Consider the following 20326-nt stretch of genomic DNA (forward strand, 5'->3'; position numbering starts at 1 on the left):
ACCCTAAAATGAGATGGAAGTAAATGACCAAAATTGCCATTTGAATTACATAGAAAACTAATCCCAAAAAAGTGATCAAGGACAATTATATCATCCAGAAAAAAATACAGCTGTGAATTGGAGGAAAATAAGACTTACATCAATGTTTTTCTAAAGGAAAAGCAGTGAGTAGCATTTACGTCATCATAATAATGCAGTATAGGGTCAGAGTGATAATATACCTGGTAGGCGCTTGCCTTGCACACAGCTGATGCAGGTTGAATCCATGGCATCCCATATGGTCCTTTGAGCACTTCCAGGCGTGATTCCTTTGTGCAGAACCAGGAGTAATCCCTGAGTACCATGGCATGTGGCCCAACCCCCCCCAAAAAAAAGAACATAAATTTCTACCCTCACCAGAATGATCCAGAATGATGCAATAGCTATAGCTATGGGAATCATACAAGACTGTGGTAGAGTAGGAAGTAGGTATGAGAAGTCTAGAAAATAGAAAATCATCTTCCAAAATAACTGAAACCAAAACATCAAGAGTAGAATCATTAACGTATTGTCAAGAAGCATGAAGGCCAGATACCTAATGGGTGGGGTGGGGGATACATTTAAAAGTTAAAAGGTGTTGCTTTCAGGTAAAAAGAAATAGATGAGACAGACTGATATTCTTCCACCCACCCATAACCTCCCACTGCCCATCCTATTGAGTTGGTTTGTGCTTTATACTTTGGGCACTTGTAATTTTTAATTTCTTTTAATTGAGTTGAGGCCGGGGTTGGGGGGGGGGAATATGTATAAAGGAAAATACGATTCCTTTATTTTTTTCATTTTCAACTTCTCTTCCTAACTTCCTGCAAGTTCATGCTATCTTATGGTTTCTTCCTCCAAATTTGTCCCTTCAATTTTCTATGGTCCCTCCCACATTTTACCTGCCTGTGTTTCTTGCTTAAAGATAGAAACTTAAACTTCCTAGATCGTTCTATACACCTAATTTTCATCCCAAATTATAAAAAAAAACTTTAAAAACTGAAGCAATGACTTGTGTCTGTGATATTATCACCTAATTTATGCAATTTGTCAAATTTAATGACAAACCACCTTTGCAAGGTGAGTCTAATAATCATTTTACAGATGTAGTTGGGACAAAGAGAAAAACAGTATCAATTACCCCCCAATTCTGGCTGTAAAAAAATTCATTTATCTTTATTTTGTTGTTCTTCAATTTTGTTTAATTTCTAATCTGGTATTGTGGTTTATAAGACTGTTAATAATAAAGATCCAGGCATACAATGTTCTGACACCACGCCCACCACCAAAGTGTCAGTATCCCCATGTTTGGAGCAGCAATCAACTGACAGGAAATTCTATTTCAGCCATTTCAGCAATGCCCTGCTCACTCCCGTTTCTAGGAAAGACAAAGGTATGGGATGGAGGTGTCTTAGAATGCAGTCAAGAGTGAAAGAGGCCACTCAATGCCTCTTTTGCAAACTATAACACCCAAAAAGAGAGAGAACAAAAGGGAATGCCCTGCCACAGAGGCAGGGTGGGGTGGGGGGATGGAGGGTGGGAGGGATACTGGGACCCGTGGTGGTGGAAAATAGGCACTGGTGGAGGGATGTGTATTTGATCATTGTATAACTGAAACCCAAGCACAAAAATTTGTAAGTCTACAACTGTACCTCATGGTGTTTCACTAATAAAAATTAAGTAAAAAGAAAAAAAAGAGTGAAAGATAGTCTCTGAGGGAGGTTGTTTTCATGGAAGAAAGGTGTAATCTCAACCTCTGATCAAGCCTCCTAAAATTCTTCCTCAGTTTCCAGAAACAATCTGTGCAACCCGGGTCTAATCAGACCTGGATTACCTTCTCTGGAAACCATCCAAACTCCTTTTGTTCTGCTTGCCTCAAGGAGTAGTTCACCTGCAGTCAGTTTTAATCCCTACCTCACAGCACCACCCCTCCCCACAGACCCACATAAAGGCCTCTTCTTCCTTCTCTCCATCCTAAGAGCGAGAGTAAAATCCTTTCAGTGGTCTAGACTACTGAAAACAAAACCAAAGAAAGAAATAAAGCTGTCATCTGCTGGTGAGATCTGCTTTCTGTTCAAGAACCGAAAGTCTCTGGGGCAAAGCAACAAATAGCTTAGCTACTTTCTTGGAAAGAGAAAAGGGAAAATATCTTGAGTAATAAAAACAAAATTACAGGTTTGTTTTGTGATTTATTGTACGGCAAAGAAAAAAACCCTGCCTCTATAGAAATACATGCATCCATATATAATACAAACTTAGAGAATTGGTAATTGTATTACTATACACCTACGTAGCTGAATTCAAGCTTCTATGAAAAGTTCTTCATTGGGAAATCAGTAATTCGTACTACCATGCCCTGTCCCATCCCCTAGTCTTCTACTATTTCTTTGAACCACATTCCAAACCTAGGGAAAAAAACATGTTTATAAAACTGCAAAGGTCAAGGCCAGTAATGGAAATTGATTTTACATGCTCAGCAGAGTGTTTTTAGAGCTATGGAACAGTGGAAAGGAAAAGAAATCTACTTAATTACTCGACAGCCTTTTGTAGTCCATTAAAAAGGCTCCACAATTGTCTACCTCTCCTGAACCAACTTAACATAAATCCTTCCTATTAAAGAACTTCTTAGAAACTACATGGGATGCGAGCTTCTAAAAAGGGAAGAACCACAAAGAATGAACTCAAACTGGGAATACTGATTTTTACACGAAGACAAACTGCCTTCTGTAGATGCTTTTAATGAGAAAATTTTCCCGTCCAAGCTCCTGCCTCGTACCTGGGTATCTGTTCTTTTTGAACTTGTAGTTTTCTCCCTTCACATTCTGTGTGATGAGATGATGGGAAAGAATCAATACCTTCTGCTTCAGGAGCAATTATGGTACATTTTTTGTGGTTTTATTTTTCCCTTTTGAATTTCAGTCTGTCGTGATCAACACTAAACTCTTTTTCCCACATTTCAAAGCAAGTTCACAGTACTTTGAAATGTGCATTTACTGTTATTAACAATTGACTGCTTTTTAAATTCTTATCATTTCAGATAGGAAATTAAAGGGAAGAGTCACTGTATAGGTTAGGAGATGCGTATCTGAAGCATTATTTGGTCCTGCAAACAATTATTACCTTGCTAGGTCAGTACTCACATGAGTCTCCTCAGACAATTCTTCTCTAATTGGGAAGGGTCAAACCACCAGCCCTTATTATAAGAATCAGGTTTATTAGATTATTAATTCAATTAATTGAGATTTCTGAATAAGTTCATAGTCAAACACTTTTGTCTGAAATTTTAGTCATCTTTCTCTATCAGACTTAATTGTATACTTAATTGTAACAATACAGACCCTAGGACTGAACTTGGAACCACTGCAAGTGGTTTGCATTAACACAACTAGTTTAAAGCAGATTATATTTCAGATAGATTCATACAACTGTCTCCACATACAAGACAACCCTCTATAACATTGGTTATATAAAAATAGATGCCATCTCATGCTATAGAAAACATAGCTTTCTCCTTGTTCCATCCCTACCTTTTTTACTAGCCCTAAACCAGCTCTTTAATAGTCCCATAAAATAGTAGCCTTTTTCTTCTTCTAGCCTGTGGATTCTAGTCTTTTTTAAAAGAACAATATCAATAGTAATATTGTTCTTTCAAATTGTACCCGATTTTCTTGTATTTTTCGAGACCCACCTTACCAAATTATCCATAACTTCCCATAATATTTCGGATATCACATTGATTTTCTTCTCTGCCTATAACAGGTTAATAAACAGGATCACAAAATATATCTATACCCTAATTACTGGAACCTGTGAATATGTTCACATTTGGTAAAGAATTAGATGTAACTAAAGAAAGAATCTGGATAGAAGAATATTTTCCTAGATTATCTGTGTGGGTTCTAAATATTGTCACTTGTCCTTACTAGGGAGAGACAGAGATGAGATTTGTCTTGTGCACAAGAAAAGACAATGTGGAGATGGAACAAAGAGTTATGAACATGCTGACTGTGAAGCTTCGAGTGATGTGTCTGCAAGCCAAGGAGTGCTGGTAATCATCACAACTGGAAGACAAAAGGCATCTATTATTCTTCAACCCTTGGAAGGAATCTCAGTCCTCCAGCACCTTGAGATTCAATCCAATGGTACAGCCTTTCAACTCCTGGACTCCAACACTAAGAGGCAATACATTCCTGGGAGGTTGTTTATTGTTATTTCACCATTAAACATTTTGGATCAATTTATCATTGATTTACACTAATATGTGCATAATACTCACTGCACCCACACAAGTTCCAGTGTGTCCCCCAAGACTCATTCCTCCCAGCCCTTATCTCCTTTAACTTTGAGAACCACTGCAGCTTTCACTAAATTTAAAAGTTATTTTTGTTTTGAGCCAATTTATATCCTTAAGTATTTTATAGTTCACATACAAACAAAGCCATCAGTAACTGTTTTTCACCTCTTTATTTCACTTTGCATGATGATCAGCTTAAGTTTCATCTATTTTGTCCAAAAAGGACAATTTTGACTGGAGAGATAGTACAGTGGGCAGGGCAATTGCGTTGCATGCAACCTACCTAGGGCGGATCCCCAGAATCCCATATGGACCCCCAACCACCACCAGGAGTGATTTCTAATACAGAGACAGGAGTAATCCCTGAGCATCACTAACTGAGGCTCCCTCAAAACAGCTCATGGAGGGATCAAGTTCTTATTTTTTAAAAATGAAGGGATTATGATTTACAATAGTATTGATATTAATATTTTAGGCAGAGAATGTGACTGCATCACTGTCACTGTCCTGCCGTTGTTCATCAATTTTGCTAAAGCGGGCACCAGTAACATCTCACAACAAATTGTGAGACTTGTTACTGTTTTGGGCATACTGAATACAACATGGGTAGCTTGCCAGGCTTTGCCGTGTGTGAGATACTCTTGGTAGCTTGTTGGGCTCTCCCAGAGGAGCAGAGGAATCGAACTGGGGTCAGCCCCAGTTGGATGCATGCAAGGCAAGCGCCCTACCCGCTGTGCTATCACATATGCCATAAAAGTGTCAATATACCTCAATCACTCCTATTTAAGTCCCTCCCTATTTCCCCATCTCCCACATATCCACTTGGTCAACTCAGTTCTGTATGTAATCTCGTGTTTATTTTTACTTCCCTTTATCTAGTTCCTTACTTTGTTTCTTATACTCCACATATGAGTGAGATCATCTTGTACTTGTTCTTCTCCCTCTGAGTCACCTAACATGACAATCTTCAGCTCTATAAAAGATGCAGTGAACTGTGAGATTTTTATCTTTTCATATACTTAATAGAATTCGTTGTATATATGTAGTACAATTTATTTTCTCATCTATAGTTTGTCACTTGAGTTTTTTCCAGATCTTGACTATTGTTAAGTAGTACTACAATGAACATAGATTGGATGTCACCATCACTGTCCTCCCGTTTTTCATTGATTTGCTCAAGCGGGCCCAGTAACATCTCCATTGGAGACTTTGTTGTTACTGTGTTTGGCATATTGAATACATCACGGATGGCTTGCCAGGCTCTGCCATGCGGGTGAGATACTCTCGGTAGCTTGCTGGGCTCTCCGAGAGGGGCGGAGGAATTGAACTCGGGTCGGCCATGTTGGCTGCGTGCAAGGCAAACGTCCTACCCGCTGTGCTATCGCTCCAGCCCATAGATTGGATGTATCAGTTGAATTAAGGTTTTTGTGATCTTGGATCTATGAATCACTAGGTCAAAAGGAAAATTTATTTTTAATGTTTTTGAGAAATCTCCATATTGTTCACCCTAAAGGCTGAACCAACCCGAAGGAGTCCCACCAAAGGTGACTGAGGGTGCCTTTTTCACCAAATCACCACTTTCCCTGGCCGTTTCCAGACTTTTTGAAATAAACCATTCTCATTAAAATGTGGTGATATGTCCCAAATAATTTTGATTTTCATTTCCCTATAATCAGTGATGATGAACACATTTTAACATGCCTGTTGCCATCTGTAATCTACTTTTGGCTGAAAGAGGACTTAGGTCACACGCTGAAGTATTAAGGGGCTAGTGCTGGCTCTGTGCTTAGGAGTAGTCCCTAGCTATTCTCAGAGGACAATACATGGTACCTGCGATTTGAACCAGGGTCAGCCAAATCCAAAGCAAGAGCCTTAATTTCACTTTCTTTCTGTTGCAGTATGACTTCTTGGAGAAAACATCTATTCAGTTTCTTTCCCTATTTTTTGATAAACTTGTTTTATATTATTGTTGAATTTTTGAGTACTTTATAAAGTCTTGGATATTAGCTCTTTGTCAGATGTATGGCATGTGAATATTTTCTCTCATTCAGTAGGGTGTTGTTTTGTTTTGTTTTTACTTTAATCATCATTTCCTTAATGGTGCAGAACTTCTTTTCATCACATGAATTCATTATCATGTTGATGCAAATAGTCATAGTTTTACTTATTTTTCCAATCATGATTTCTTTTATATTTTCTTGCCTAAATGCTCTAAGACTTCCAAAACTATGCTGAAAAACGGTGGTGAGAGTGATCATTCTAGCCTTATTTCAGGTCTTAAGGGACAACTTCCAGTTTTTCTCCTTCAGTATGAAGTCAGCTTTAAGTTTGTCCTGCATAAATTTTGTTATGCTGAGACTATGTTCTTTCTAATTCAATTTTATTGAGTTTTTTCATAACAAATGGACATTGAATCTTGTCAAATGCCTTTCAAAAGCTATTGAAATAACAATGTGATTTGTCTTTCTTTTTGATGGCATGGTGCATTACATGAATTGATTTATATATGTTGAACCATCCTATCAAACCTGGGATGAACTCCATGGATCTTGGTCATTGTGTGGTTGAATTTTATTTGCCAAGTTTGTGTTGAAACTTGTATCTATGTTCATTAGAGAAATGGTCTATAGGGTTTTGTGTATGAATGTGTGAGTTATTGTAATTTTAAGTCACAAAGTGTGAGTACAGAACTATAAGAAAATATTTTTACTATTTGAAACTCTATCTACATAGTTCTAAGAAGTCATATAGGAAACCAGTAGAGACAGATTAATAAAATTCTAAGAATAATGTCATCTAGGTCATAATAATGTATTTTATTATTACAAAGAAGCTGAGAAATATTTATATATATAATATTAGGACCAATTTTAGGTATTACAGGGTTTATAGTGCACGCCTTGCAAGCGGCCAACAATATTTGATCTGTTGTACTAAGGTCCTTTCAAGTACCACTGAGTAAAACCCCTGAGGCTGAACTGGAATAGCACCAGCAGCACAAAGACCAGTAGCAAACAGGGTGAGTATCTCCAGATTACTTGGACCTCACTTCACTTAATCACTTAATCCCCGTTATTCATCGATTTATTCGAGCGGGTGCCAGTAACGTCTCCATTCATCCCGGTTGCGTGCTAGCGTAGCCCAATGGTATCTGTTCGTTTTAGGAACATGTAGAGCCTCAAACCGATCATTTAGGGTCTTGACGAAGAAGTCTGACCATCTTATAGGTGGGCGTCCACGTGATCTTTTGATGTCTCGTGGAATCCAATCAGTAATGGCTCTAGTCCAGCGGTTGTCTGTAAACCTCATTACATGTCCAGCCCATCTGATTTTTGATGTCTTGGCAAATGAGACAGCGTCTCTGATTCTTGAGCGTTGACGAAGATCAGAACTCCGGATTCTATCTCTCATTTGAGTGAATCGTGATATTCCAAGCATAGTTCTTTCGATTCCTCTTTGAGAGACCCGAATAGTGTTCTCATCCTGTTTTCGTAGGGTCCAGGTCTCTGAGGCATATGTTAATGCAGGAAGAATAGTGGAATCAAAGAGATGTGCTCGTAGTTGGAGGTTCTTTGTCCTTTTAGTTATTTCTTCAATGCTCTTGAAGGCATTCCAAGCCGCTCTCTTCCTCCTGCGTAACTCAGGTGCCAGGTCATTCATCATGTTGATTTCTCGACCTAAGTATATATAACTGTTGCATTCGGAGATGGTGGTTCCGTTGAGAGTGAATGGAGCGTCAGGAACAAGGCTGTTTCTCATAAACATTGTCTTCGTAAGATTCAGCTGTAGTCCAACCCTTCCACACTCACGGTCAAAGTCCGCAAGCATTTGTGCCGTTTGGCTGATGTTTGGTGTTATTAAAACGATGTCATCAGCAAAGCGGAGGTGGTGTAGTTGCCGACCATCTATCTTCACTCCCATGTTTTCCCATTCTAGTCGTCGCATGATGTTCTCGAGGGTGGCACTGAAGAGTTTTGGTGAAATGGTATCACCCTGCCGAACCCCTCTCTTGATATGGATGATTACTTCTTTGTAGAATGGTGAGATCTTGGTAGTGAATCCGCAATAGAGCTCACGAAGGATCCTGATGTATTGAGTTTGTACGCCCTGATTGGCTAGGGCTTCCATGACCGCTTCCGTCTCAACAGAATCAAAGGCCTTCTTTAAATCAATGAACGTTAGACAGAGCGGCATCTTGAACTCCCGAGATACCTCAATGAGCTTGGTTATTGTGTGGATATGGTCGATGGTACTGAATCCTTTTCGGAATCCAGCTTGTTCACATGGTTGTCCTTCATCTAGTGTTCTGCTAATCCTATTCAGGATGACTCGAGTGAATAGTTTGTAGATGACAGACAATAGGCAGATTGGGCGATAGTTGCCAATGTCGTGGATGTCTCCTTTCTTGTATAGTAGTACAGTCTTGCTGGTTTTCCATTGGGATGGAACCTTGCATTCAGACAGGTAGCGTGTGAAGAGTCGAGCTAATGTATTGATGAGTACTGATGGTAAGTTCTTCAGGTGTTCAGGTCTGATCTTGTCTGGGCCAGGTGCTTTTTGTTTCTTTACCGACGAGATGGCATGTTGGATTTCGGAAGGGAGAACATTGGGAACGACATATCCATCATGTGGTATGTGGTATGTGGGCAAGTGGATGTGGCTATTAAAGAGATCTGAGTAGAATTCATGAATAATCTTCTCCATTGCCCTTCTGGAAGATGTGATAGATCCATCATGATGTCGGAGGGCAGTCATCTTGGTTTTGTAGTTGGTGAAGGACAGGCGGGCATTACGAATGTTTTTCCCAGCTTCTGCTGCATCTACCAGTACTGCTGCTCTCCTGTTTTTGAGGTCATCCTTGATGGCTTTTCTGCACTGTTTTGCCAGTTCGGACGTTTGCTTGTGGTTGCCTGAGGCACGTGCCACGCCACGTTGGCGAATAAGTTCAAGAGTGTTCGAAGAAAGACGGTTTTTTGTGGTTATCTCTCTCTTGGCATTCCTTGCACAATCATGGAGGTGCTGAATCATTCGATCGTATTCCTCATCAATGTTGTCAATGACGGCATCTTCCCATGTTGCTGCAACAGAGCCAAAGAGTTCCCAGTTGGTGGTTGTTCTGGGAGTCTTCTTCTTAAACCTTGCATTCTTTTCTCCTCGTTCTGTGAGGTAGAATTTTGCACGAAGAAGACGGTGGTCTGATCCCGTTTGGAATTTTGGGACAACAGCAACATCGGTTAGGCAAAACCGCCGATTGAATATGATGTGGTCTATTTCATTGTGGAACCGTCCATCGGGAGACTCCCATGTCCAACGTTTAGATTCAGCCTTTTGGAATTGTGAGTTACCATGGAAGGTTTTGGTTGACATGATGAACTCAGACAGTCTGTCACCTTGTTCGTTCCATTCCAGGCCATGGGTTCCGATGTGGAGTTCATCGACTGATCTTCTTGGTCCTATCTTGGCATTAAAATCACCGACAATGATCTTGTAGAAGGTGTGATCTTCTTTATAGAATTTCTCCAGCTCCATGTAGAATTTCTCAGTTTCTTTTTCACCATAACTGGATGTTGGTGCGTAGACAACAAAGATAGAAACTTGGACCTCAGGTCCCAATAAAAGCTTTAAAACATCTTTTTTTTGTTTATTTTTAGACACTTCCGGTGGTGTTCAGGGATTACTCCTGGCTCTTCACTCAGCTATCACATTTCTGGTGGGCTTGAGAAACCATATGGAATGCTGGTGATTGAAGACAGATTGGTCATGTGCAAACAAACACCCTATCTGCTATACTATCTCTGTGGTCCCTTAACTAATTAGGAAGACTTAGTCACCAAAAAACATTTTCACTATCTAAGGATAGTTGAGTCCATATCCTATATCCAGCAGATTGAACAGTCAATGGAGGTCAGCACAAAATCAATAAGTTTAAGACCCAATTTTAATAAATCATGTTTGCATATAGAAAAATAAAATATTTCTGGATTCTAACATAAAGCAAAAAAATTTATTTTTATTAAGGGTAAGACTTGAGAATATCCACAAGAAAATGAGCTGCAGAGAGAGAAAAATGACTACATAAGAGACTCAAGTAAAATATCTCTAAAGAGTTATGCAAGGTTAAATACAAGTTGAAATATTAACAGGTATAAGCTGTGTGCATGTATCAGGATTCCATTTTCTATGAGATAGAAATAAAGTTTTAAAAAAAAGTGTAGAGTCATTAATTCTGTTACCATATGTAGAATTGTATTTTCTGTCATATGCCAAAAAAAAAGTAAAAATAAGTCTTACAATGGAGACATTACTGGTGCCCGCTCGAGCAAATCAATGAACAACGGGAGGACAGTGCTACAGTGCTACTACTGATGATGTCACTATTCCACTCCCCCAGCATAAAAGAGAATCATTTTCCTACCCTTGAGCGTAGGCTATTTTTACTGACTAATCTGACCAATAAAATGTAGTAGGAGTAGTAGTTTGGAAGTTTGATGACTTATGATCTAATACTAGGATGCTTCCTCTTTAAAAACTCCATTTTTTACCCAGCCACCAAGCCATAAGCAGTCACTTGGAGTCACAGAAAGAAACAAGTCTCCCACAGGTGTTCTGGTCAACACTCCCAGTCCAGTTCCTGGTTTACAACCAGCGTTAATTTCCACCATTGCTGGGGTTAAAATATTGGGAATCTAGCCCCATCAAATCTTTAGCTGTCCATGGGATAAGCTGATTGCCTATTAGTTCAAGCTATAATCTCACGAGATTCCCAAATGAATAATACTCAGTTGAGAAAGCAATTGTGAGAGAGGTCATTGGTAAAAAGCAGTGAGGCTGTGACTCAAAGAAGGGGAAAATGCAGCATAATGGAAAAGATAAGAAATACCCCAAAGTCTGCCTTTTGTACCTGAAGTTGACGGCTTTGAGAGACATGAATAAAATTTTTTTATTTATTTTTTTATTAGTGAAGCACCATGAGGTACAGTTGTAGATTTACAATTTTTTGTGCTTGGGTTTTGGTCATACAATGATCAAATACCCATCCCTCCACCAGTGCCCATTTTCCACCACCATGGATAATATCCCTCCCACCCCTATCCCCCCACCCCACCCTTCCTCTGTGGCAGGGCATTCCCTTTTGTTCTCTCTCTCCTTTTGGGTGTTGTGGTCTGCAAAAGAGACATTGAGTGGCAAACATGTTCAGTCCATAGTCTACTTTCAACATGCATCTCCCCTCCTGGGAGGAGCCTCCAAACACCCTTTATTTGGTGCTCCCTTCTCTATCTGAACTGCCCTTTCCCCTAGAATACCCGGCTGGCCTCTAAGCTAGAGACATGAATAAAATTAATAACAACCAAGTTCTATGGATTCATCAGTATCAGTTTAGGTTTAGGTCCCAAGTGACCCAACGGTGTTATCTGGTGGCCCAGTTGATAGCTGAGTTTAGCACTGGCTAGAACCCATGTATTGTCAGGTCTTATTCTACATATTCTCTGCACTATGTCCCTAATATACATTTTATAAAAAAGATTTACATGCAGTGACAAAATTCAAACAATTAAATATATCATGTGGAAGGTGTTTCCCCTGATTCATCATCAACTTTTTACATTCTGACCCATTATTTTTACAACATTCCCAGTTTCTTACTATAATAAAACTTGTTTCTGCCTTCATTGAAAGTTATAGTCTTCTACTATTATGGGGGGTTTTTTTTGAGAAATTTAAATGAATAGAACAGAGAATACATTTTAGAGAGCATCTATGCTAGTGGTTCTCAACTCTAGCTGTTCAATATAAATATAAGTTACTTGACATTGCAATAACATGGATCTTCATGGCATTGTGTTAAGTGAAACATGTTAGAAAGACAAATATTGTATGATCTCACTAGTATATGGAATATAATAAAAAAAAACCTCATAGAAATAAATTGGTTGTTGGCAGGGAGAGGGGCAGAAGAATAGGTGAAAATGGGCCAAAAATAGGGAAAGAGTATGGGGGCAGTTGTCCTCCATAGAAGCAGAAGGAGGAGTGGGATGGGGGAGATACTAGGAACATTGGTGGTGGAGAATGTGCACTGGTGGGGGGAAGGGTGTTCGATCACTGTATGACTGATACTCAAACATGAAAGCTTTGTAATTGTATCTCACGGTGATTCAATAATAAAAAAAAAGAGAAAGAAAATGGGAAAAAATGTACAGGCTTAGAAGTGAGTAAGTTCTGGGGAATCTGATGTATCACACAGTAACTATGTAGCACTGTGGAGCAGGCACCAATAATATCTCCATTGTGAGACTTGTAGTTACTGTTTTTGGCATATGGAATACACCACGGTAGCTTGCCAGGCTCTGCTGTGTGGACAGGATACTCTCAGTAGCTTGCCGGGCTCTCTGAGAGGGATGGAGGAATCGAACCTGGGTCGGCCGTGTGCAAGGCAAACGCCCTACCCACTGTGCTATCGCACCAGCCTCCAATAACTATAATTAATAATATTGTGCGATATCCATAAACATTGCCTAAAGAGTAGATCTTAAAAGTTCATACTACCCACACACAGAAAAAATGTAATATAGTGGCATTATGAATATGTTAACTAGCCTTATAGTGAAAAATATTTTACAATATAGACATATCAAATCTAAGCAATAAACACCTGTAATGAAACAAAGTCATTTTATTAAAATTGGGAGAAATCACCTAGCATACTTAAAATTTTATATATATATGTGTGTGTGTGTATATATATATACACACACACACACAGATATATGCCAAGTTTTACAGTGAGACTGCTTCAGCACTTTATAAAGATAAAGATTCTGTGGGAGGTTATCATATCATCTAACTTTCTAGAAAGTAAAGATTAATTTGAAACTAGATCTCCAGGCTTTTGATTTTGCATTAATTGGTCTACATTAGCCTTTCTCAGCCAAAGGCCATATGACTCCCTCTTGGCCACCAAGTATTCAGAGGGGAGTGGGGTCACAGATGAAAAATCACATAAATGGGAACTATAGCACAAAACCAGAGGATCTACCGGTGGGCCGGGGCGGCCAAAAGAAGGAAACAGAACTGGTGCATGATCAGAGAAAGGCTGTGAAACTCTTTTGTACCTTGCATTGCTTTGACAAGGCTTAACTTCACTCTTATCCAACCTTAAGACAATAATCAAAAAGAGTAAATGAGACCAGCATGACCTTCACACAGACTCACACTCTAGTTCCCAACACCTGTGTAAGCACAAATAACTTTTGCCACATTTTGCATGCTGCTGTGCATTGCTTGAGAAAATCAGTTAATGAAGCCAGTTGGCTCTATTACATTCCCAGCCATCTCTTGCCAAGTCTAACTTATTCCTAGGATTTAACCTTCTCTTTACCTGTTAGGAAGTGCTCTATTTGTCACATATGCACACCTTTCCCATCCCCACCCCCCATCATTTCTTGTCTTTATTGTCTCAACTTTTCTCTCTTCATCCTCTCTCTTACTTACAAACCAAAGGATTTGAAAATGATTTTTCCCTTACAATTAACACTGCACTGCACTGCACTGCACTGTCCTCCAGATGTTCATCGATTTGCTCGAGCGGGCCCAGTAACGTCTCCATTGTAGGAATTGTTGTTACTGTGTTTGTCATATCGAATACATCACGGGGAGCTTGCCAGACTTTGCTATGCGGGCGATATACTCTCGGTAGCTTGCCGGGCTCTACGAGAGGGGCGGAAGAATCCAACCCGGGTCGGCCGGGCTGGCCACACTATTTATTAACTTACTAAAGATCATCTACATTTATTTTTCTTCTAATTTTTTTCGTTGGGTAATGTATGATCATTGCCTCAGATTTTCAGGCTCCTATGTATAAATTGAACTCCATTATCCATCTACTTGAACCGCTTATCTCATTCAACTTCACTCTAAATCAACAGCCTTAATTCTTTTTTTTTTAAATGTTTTTATTGAATCACTGTGAGATAGAACCTTACAAAGCTGTTTATGATTGGATTTCAGTCATAGTGTTCCAACACCCATCCCTCCACCAGTGTACATTTCCCAGCACCAGTGTCCCCAGGTTCCCTCCCAACACCCCCAACCCCTGCCTGCCTCTACAGCAGGTGCTTTTTTTTCTTTTCTCTCTCTCTCTCTCTCTCTCTCTCTCTCTCTCTCTCTCTCTCTCTCTCTCTCTCTCTCGCTCACTCTCCCCCCCCACCCTTTTGGCATTGTGGTTCACAATAATGATACTGAAAGGTTATCAAGAATATTCCTTTAGGGACTGGAGCAATAGCACAGCGGGTAGGGTGTTTGCTTGCATGCAGCCAACCCAAGCTCTATTCCCAGCATCCCATATGGTCCCCTGAGCACCGCCAGGAGTAATTCCTAAGTGCATGAGCCAGGAGTAAGCCCTGTGCATCGCTGAGTGTGATCCAAAAAGGAAAAAAATAAAGAATATCCATTTACCTTCTTTTAACCCTCAGATCTTGTCCAGTGTGATAATTCCAAGCAATTATTGTCATAACTGTCCCTTCTCTATCTTACCTACCGTCAGCCTCACAAGCACCTGTGGTTACTTCCAACCACTTGACCAGTCCTCCTAACCCCTGTTTTCCCTGGCCATACAGCCTTAATTCTTGGCATTGTACGACGGAGCTCTAAGATCTTAAATTTTCTACTTTTACTACATTGCATAATCACATTCTAAGTTTTATTTTCTTTATTGGGATGTTATGATTCACAATGGTATTAATATAATTGCTCCAGGCATGCATTGTTACTGCTTCACAGCCACCTTAAGAGAGAGGATCACTAGTCCTCTGCCTTTGACCTTCAGCTCTTTCTTGCCTCTCCCCCCCTACCCCCCCCACACACACAGAATTTGACTGGCTCAGTTGTGTAAGAATCATCTCAGGATTTGCTTTCAAAGGCCATTGTCTATTCACTTACTTTGTTTCTTTATACTCACGTGAGTGAGATAATCTTCCTGCCAGCCCTAGAGGCCTCCCAAACCCTGCTGGGCTGATTTGGATATTCCCTGGTGCCTCCAGGCTTTCTTAGAACTTTATTCCCACCCCACCCCCAACCATCACATTGATCTGTCCATCCAGCTGTTAGAGAATTACCAGAAAGGGTTCCAGGATATTCCAAGCCCTTGGAAGACTTATTCCACCAAAAATAGAAAGAAAGAAAGAAAGAAAGAAAGAAAGAAAGAAAGAAAGAAAGAAAGAAAGAAAGAAATTTAGATATGAGCCTTTTTTGTCAGATATCTGATATGTCATGCAAATATTACACTCATATAATAAAAGTGTCTTTTTATTTTAGCTATTGTTTTTTTCACAGTCCAGAAACGTTTTGGTTTGATGTAGTCCCATTTGAATTTTTTGTTGGTTTTGTTTGGGTTTTTTTTTTTGGGGGGGGGGGGTTGGAGTCACACCCGGTCATGCACTGGGGTTACTCCTGGCTCATGCACTCAGGAATTACTCCTGGCGGTGCGCAGGGGACCAAATGGGAGTTGGGTCATGCAAGGAAAACGCCCTACCCACTGTGCTACTGCTCCAGGCGCGTTCTTGGTTTTGTTTTTGCTTCTGTTTTCTTTGACAGTGGCATTGAATCATTAAGGACACATCTGGGGTCCATATCATGGATAGTTTTACAGATGTTTCCTTGGTGCATGTTATGGATTCAGGTCTAATTTCAAAAGCTGTGATCTATTTTGAATTAATTTTTGTGTATGGTATGATTAAAGGCACAGATTCATTTTTTCATGTGTCTAACCAGTTCTCATAAAACCTTGTTGTAAAATGTATGGATCTAAGAATTTAGCTCTAGAAGCTCAATTTTATTCTGTTGGTCTGAGTTTCTGCCATTATTCTAATATACTATAGCTGTAGCTGCATAGTATTCCACTGAAGCCATGTTTTCATCTGTATTTTCAGAACTGTTTTGGCTATTCAGGACCTTTTATGGTTCTATACTGGATTTGTCCTCTGTCTTTGAGGTAGGAAATTTTTTATGGGGATTGCACTGAATTGGTACAATTCTTAGAGGGGATTATCTACTTGTTGTTGTAGTTGTTTGTTGGTTTTAGATCACACCCGGTTGTGCTTGGGAGGTACTCCTGGTATGATGTTTGGGGGTCACTCCCAGAAGTGCTCAGAGTAAGAAGCAGGTACCAGGGTTAAATCTGGGACTCCTTAAATTTTAAATGTGTCTCTCTCTGTCCCTCTTTACTCTTTCTTCTCTGCCCCCTCCCCGCCTTCCCACTCTCTCTTTCTCTATCTAGATTCATATTTCTGACTGAATTTCTAGACAAATCTCAATACCTCAAGGTAGAGGGTCTTACTACTCAATGTGTCCATAGACTAGAAATATTGTTATAAGTTAAGAATTGTCAGAAATACAGCATTTTTGAGCCAGAGACATTGTACAGGAAGATTACTCACCTTGCATTCAACCAACCCAGGTTCTATGTCATATACTGAGCCCTTCCCAGAATGACCACTGAACACAGAGTACAAGCACAGAAGTAAACCTTGAGCATAGTTCAATATGGCATCACTGTCACTGTCCTCTCGTTGTTCATCAATTTGCTTGAGCGGGCCCAGTAATGTCTCCATTGTGACAATTGTTACTGTGTTTGGCATATCAAATACGTCATGGGTAGCTTGCCAGGCTTTGCCGTGCAGGCGAGATACTCTTCGTAGCTTGCCAGGCTCTCCGAGATGGGCAGAGGAGTCAAACTCAGGTCGGCCATGTTGGCCGCTTGCAAGGCAAACACCCTGCCCTCTGTGCTATCGCTCCAGCCCAATATGGCATCGAAATGTATATATATATATATATATATATATATATATATATATATATATACACACATATATATATATGGAGAAACACAGCATTTTGAGCTTCCAGTTGCCCCGACCTGTGGGACTAGTCAATGTGGATAACCAGGAGAGGGTGTGCGAGTGGGAAAAAAGAGAGACAGAAGAATGGGAGCAAGACAAGACTCTGATCAAGCTCCAAATTTATTTCTCCCAAGCTAGCTTTTTATAATTGATTACATGAGGAAGTAGGCAAAATGGGGAATTAACAAAGCATGCAGATATTCTGTGAATCAGGGTGTGAGCCCTAATGGTGGGCTCATGGCAGTTAACTCAGGTGTAGCTCAGAACCTTGCACAACATATTTTAACATTTTTCCAAGAAGAGATTAGTTCCTAAATTGCAGGTCAGGCTGTAGTGACATTTTGGCTCCCAGCATCTCCTCCCTTTTTATTTTTAAAATAGGCAATTAAGTATCTTATGGAGAGCCTTAATTTTTATTTTTAAAATAGGCAATTAAGTATCAGCAGTACAACAGGCCTGTTCTTGCAGCTCCAGAGATAGCTCAACCCGTATCACAGAAGGCAAGCTCTCCTTCATGGAAAGAAGGGCATTAACCAGCGGGGAAAGTAGGGACCTATCCCCCAGTCACTATTAAGGATCCTTTTAGTGGAGAGAGGAATATTGTTCAGATCCAACGTTTATGCAGATAGGCGTGCTTCTATGCTTCTACAAGCTCAGGACGGCCTTTGAAGGCTCCTTGTTGGTGTATACCACCTGGTTCCACTCCCTGGAGGTGCTCATAGCATCATCACAACTGCCCTGAGATGCAGCTTCCCTAGTTCGGGTGCAAGGAGCCAGTAGCTGCACAAGGAGAAGGTGTACAGGTCCATCCAGGCACCTCTAGGCCTTGATCAGCAAGATCCAATTGATGGTAATGAGTTTGGATGGGTTTTGATGCCAGGGAGTCAATCTGCCTTTTTATAAAAGCCTTAACTCTATTACACAAAGATGGAGCCAGGGATATTACAATCAGGATACCAAAAAGGGGACCAAGCAGGGGAAGCACATAAGGTAATATTCCTCCCATCCCCCACCACTCTTGGGAGGTGTCAGTGGGTCATCTCCGCTTCTCAAGGTCTTCTTGGAGTTGTCTTATTCATTCTCAGACCACGCAGCTCTGGTTAACAAAGAAGCAGCATTCTTCTTGCAAAAACACACAAAGGCCGCCCTGTTGGGCAGTAAGGAGGTCCAGACCTCGTCGATTCTGCAATACAACTTGGTCAAGAGAATTTAATTACTCCTGAATAGTCAAAATAATTTGGGATACCTCTTGGATGTCCCCTATCAGCTGATTCTGCAAGGAATCATGTAAGGAGACAGCAGTGGTGATGCCCGCTGTGCCTGTGACAATCCCAGCTGCCACTCCCAGGCCAAGAAGAAAAGGGATGAAGGCAGGAGTCTGGGGTGTACGAGTACGTTCTTTCAAAAATATTGGGATGGGTTCAGATGCGAGTCTACTAAGGTGTGGAAAAACAAAGACAATGGTACAAATTCCAATCCAATTTTCATACAGAAAGGGACAAATACCCGTGTCACAAAGAAATGAGGCATTATATGGAGGGCAATACTTAAGGGCGGCATCCATTACTGGGGGTTCCAGGAATTTTTTACAATCAAGGGAACGTTTTTGAGTAGGAATACCGGCTAAATTAAACTTATTAAAGCAAGTACAATTCTCTGGAACTGTAAACAGCACATAATGGGGAAAATAATACAAAGTTCTATTATCATGACAGGGCTTAATTACTTCAGAGGAATTAAAGATATTATTAATCAGCAAGCTGGAGGCATCTAGGGGAACCTCATAGAAGAGGCACATACACAACCAGCACCCTTGAGCATACCGAACCTAAAGTAGCATTAAGCAATTGATAGGAGTATTTCAACAATTAAAGTAAAAGGGCAAAGGTCCAAGAATGTACTGGGTTAACTTATTGTACAAGAGCTTATAAAGCCTGGGATGCAGGAGTCAATGGTTCGCAAATAGTTCCTGAAGGTGAAGGGGTGGGTACCTGAACCCAGACCTTCTGAACCGTAATTAAACCCATGGGGTCCATCCCTTTTCCATCCACTCTGATCCCAGCATAGGTCTTGGAGTTCCAACGGGAATTGGAAGGGTCAGAGATTCTATATTTTACTGGATTACATTGGCCCGACTGACAGTTCTTAGGAGGGGAAAGAAGTGTCAAAGCGCTCCCCTTAGAGCCGGTATGGTCATGAGGACAAAACCAATATGGGCAATACCCATGCTGTACATGCGAACAGGATGATGACTGACGGTATTTCCAGCAAATATATTTCTGGTTAGTGGAATAAGTTTTCTCCCAAGAGCCGCAGGAGTCAGCACCCCTTGTGGGGCGGCAAGCATCAAAGTACAAATCTACATGGTTATCTGCTGAGGGATCATATCGGGACTTATTAAGAAGTAAGGGTGGGTCAAGCCCAACAGCAAGAATCTGAAATTCCCAGTGCACGTCTTCTTTTTTACTGTAGAGTGTCTGTGTCAGTGCCATCAGGAGGGAAACTATGATTTTCATCTCCATCTGTGGGAAAAGAAAGGAAGCTATTCTCAGGGATTTGAATCTCCCTGGATTCTTTGCTGTCAGGAGATATATTCACAGGCTTAACCAACCGTTCAGGAAGCCAGAGAGCTGAGCTTTCTTGGCTGTCAAAAATACAAGCGGACCCTCGTCCCCAAGTAAGCACAGGGTCTGGACCTCTCCATTGAAAGGTAAGAGGGTCTTTCCACATGGCTCCCTCCTGAGCAGTATAAGCTTAGCCACCAATAATAGATAAGAAGTTAGGACTCTTGTTGGAGTGGAGGCAAGGTGTACCCAAAAAATTGGGGCCCCTTGCCACCCCCAGTGGGTGCATGAAAGGTGGCACAGATAACAAACAGAAGGGACTTTTCATAGGAGATAAAGGAAATATTTTGATACTGAATGGCTGAATTGACCAAATGCAAGGCTGCCAGGGCAGGGGGCGTAAGCTTCCCAGGGGAAGAGGGGTCAGGGTCTCTTTTAAGGATGTCAAGGAGGAGCTTAAGATCCCTGGTGGTCAAACGCAAATAAGGGCGAATCCAGTTTATGTCCCCCAGCAATTTCTGGAAATTATTAAGTGTCTTCAAGTGAGTTGTCTGAAG

The sequence above is a fragment of the Sorex fumeus genome, unplaced genomic scaffold (assembly GCF_029834395.1).
Source record: "Sorex fumeus unplaced genomic scaffold, SorFum_2.1 ptg000265l, whole genome shotgun sequence".
NCBI lineage: Eukaryota > Metazoa > Chordata > Mammalia > Eulipotyphla > Soricidae > Sorex > Sorex fumeus.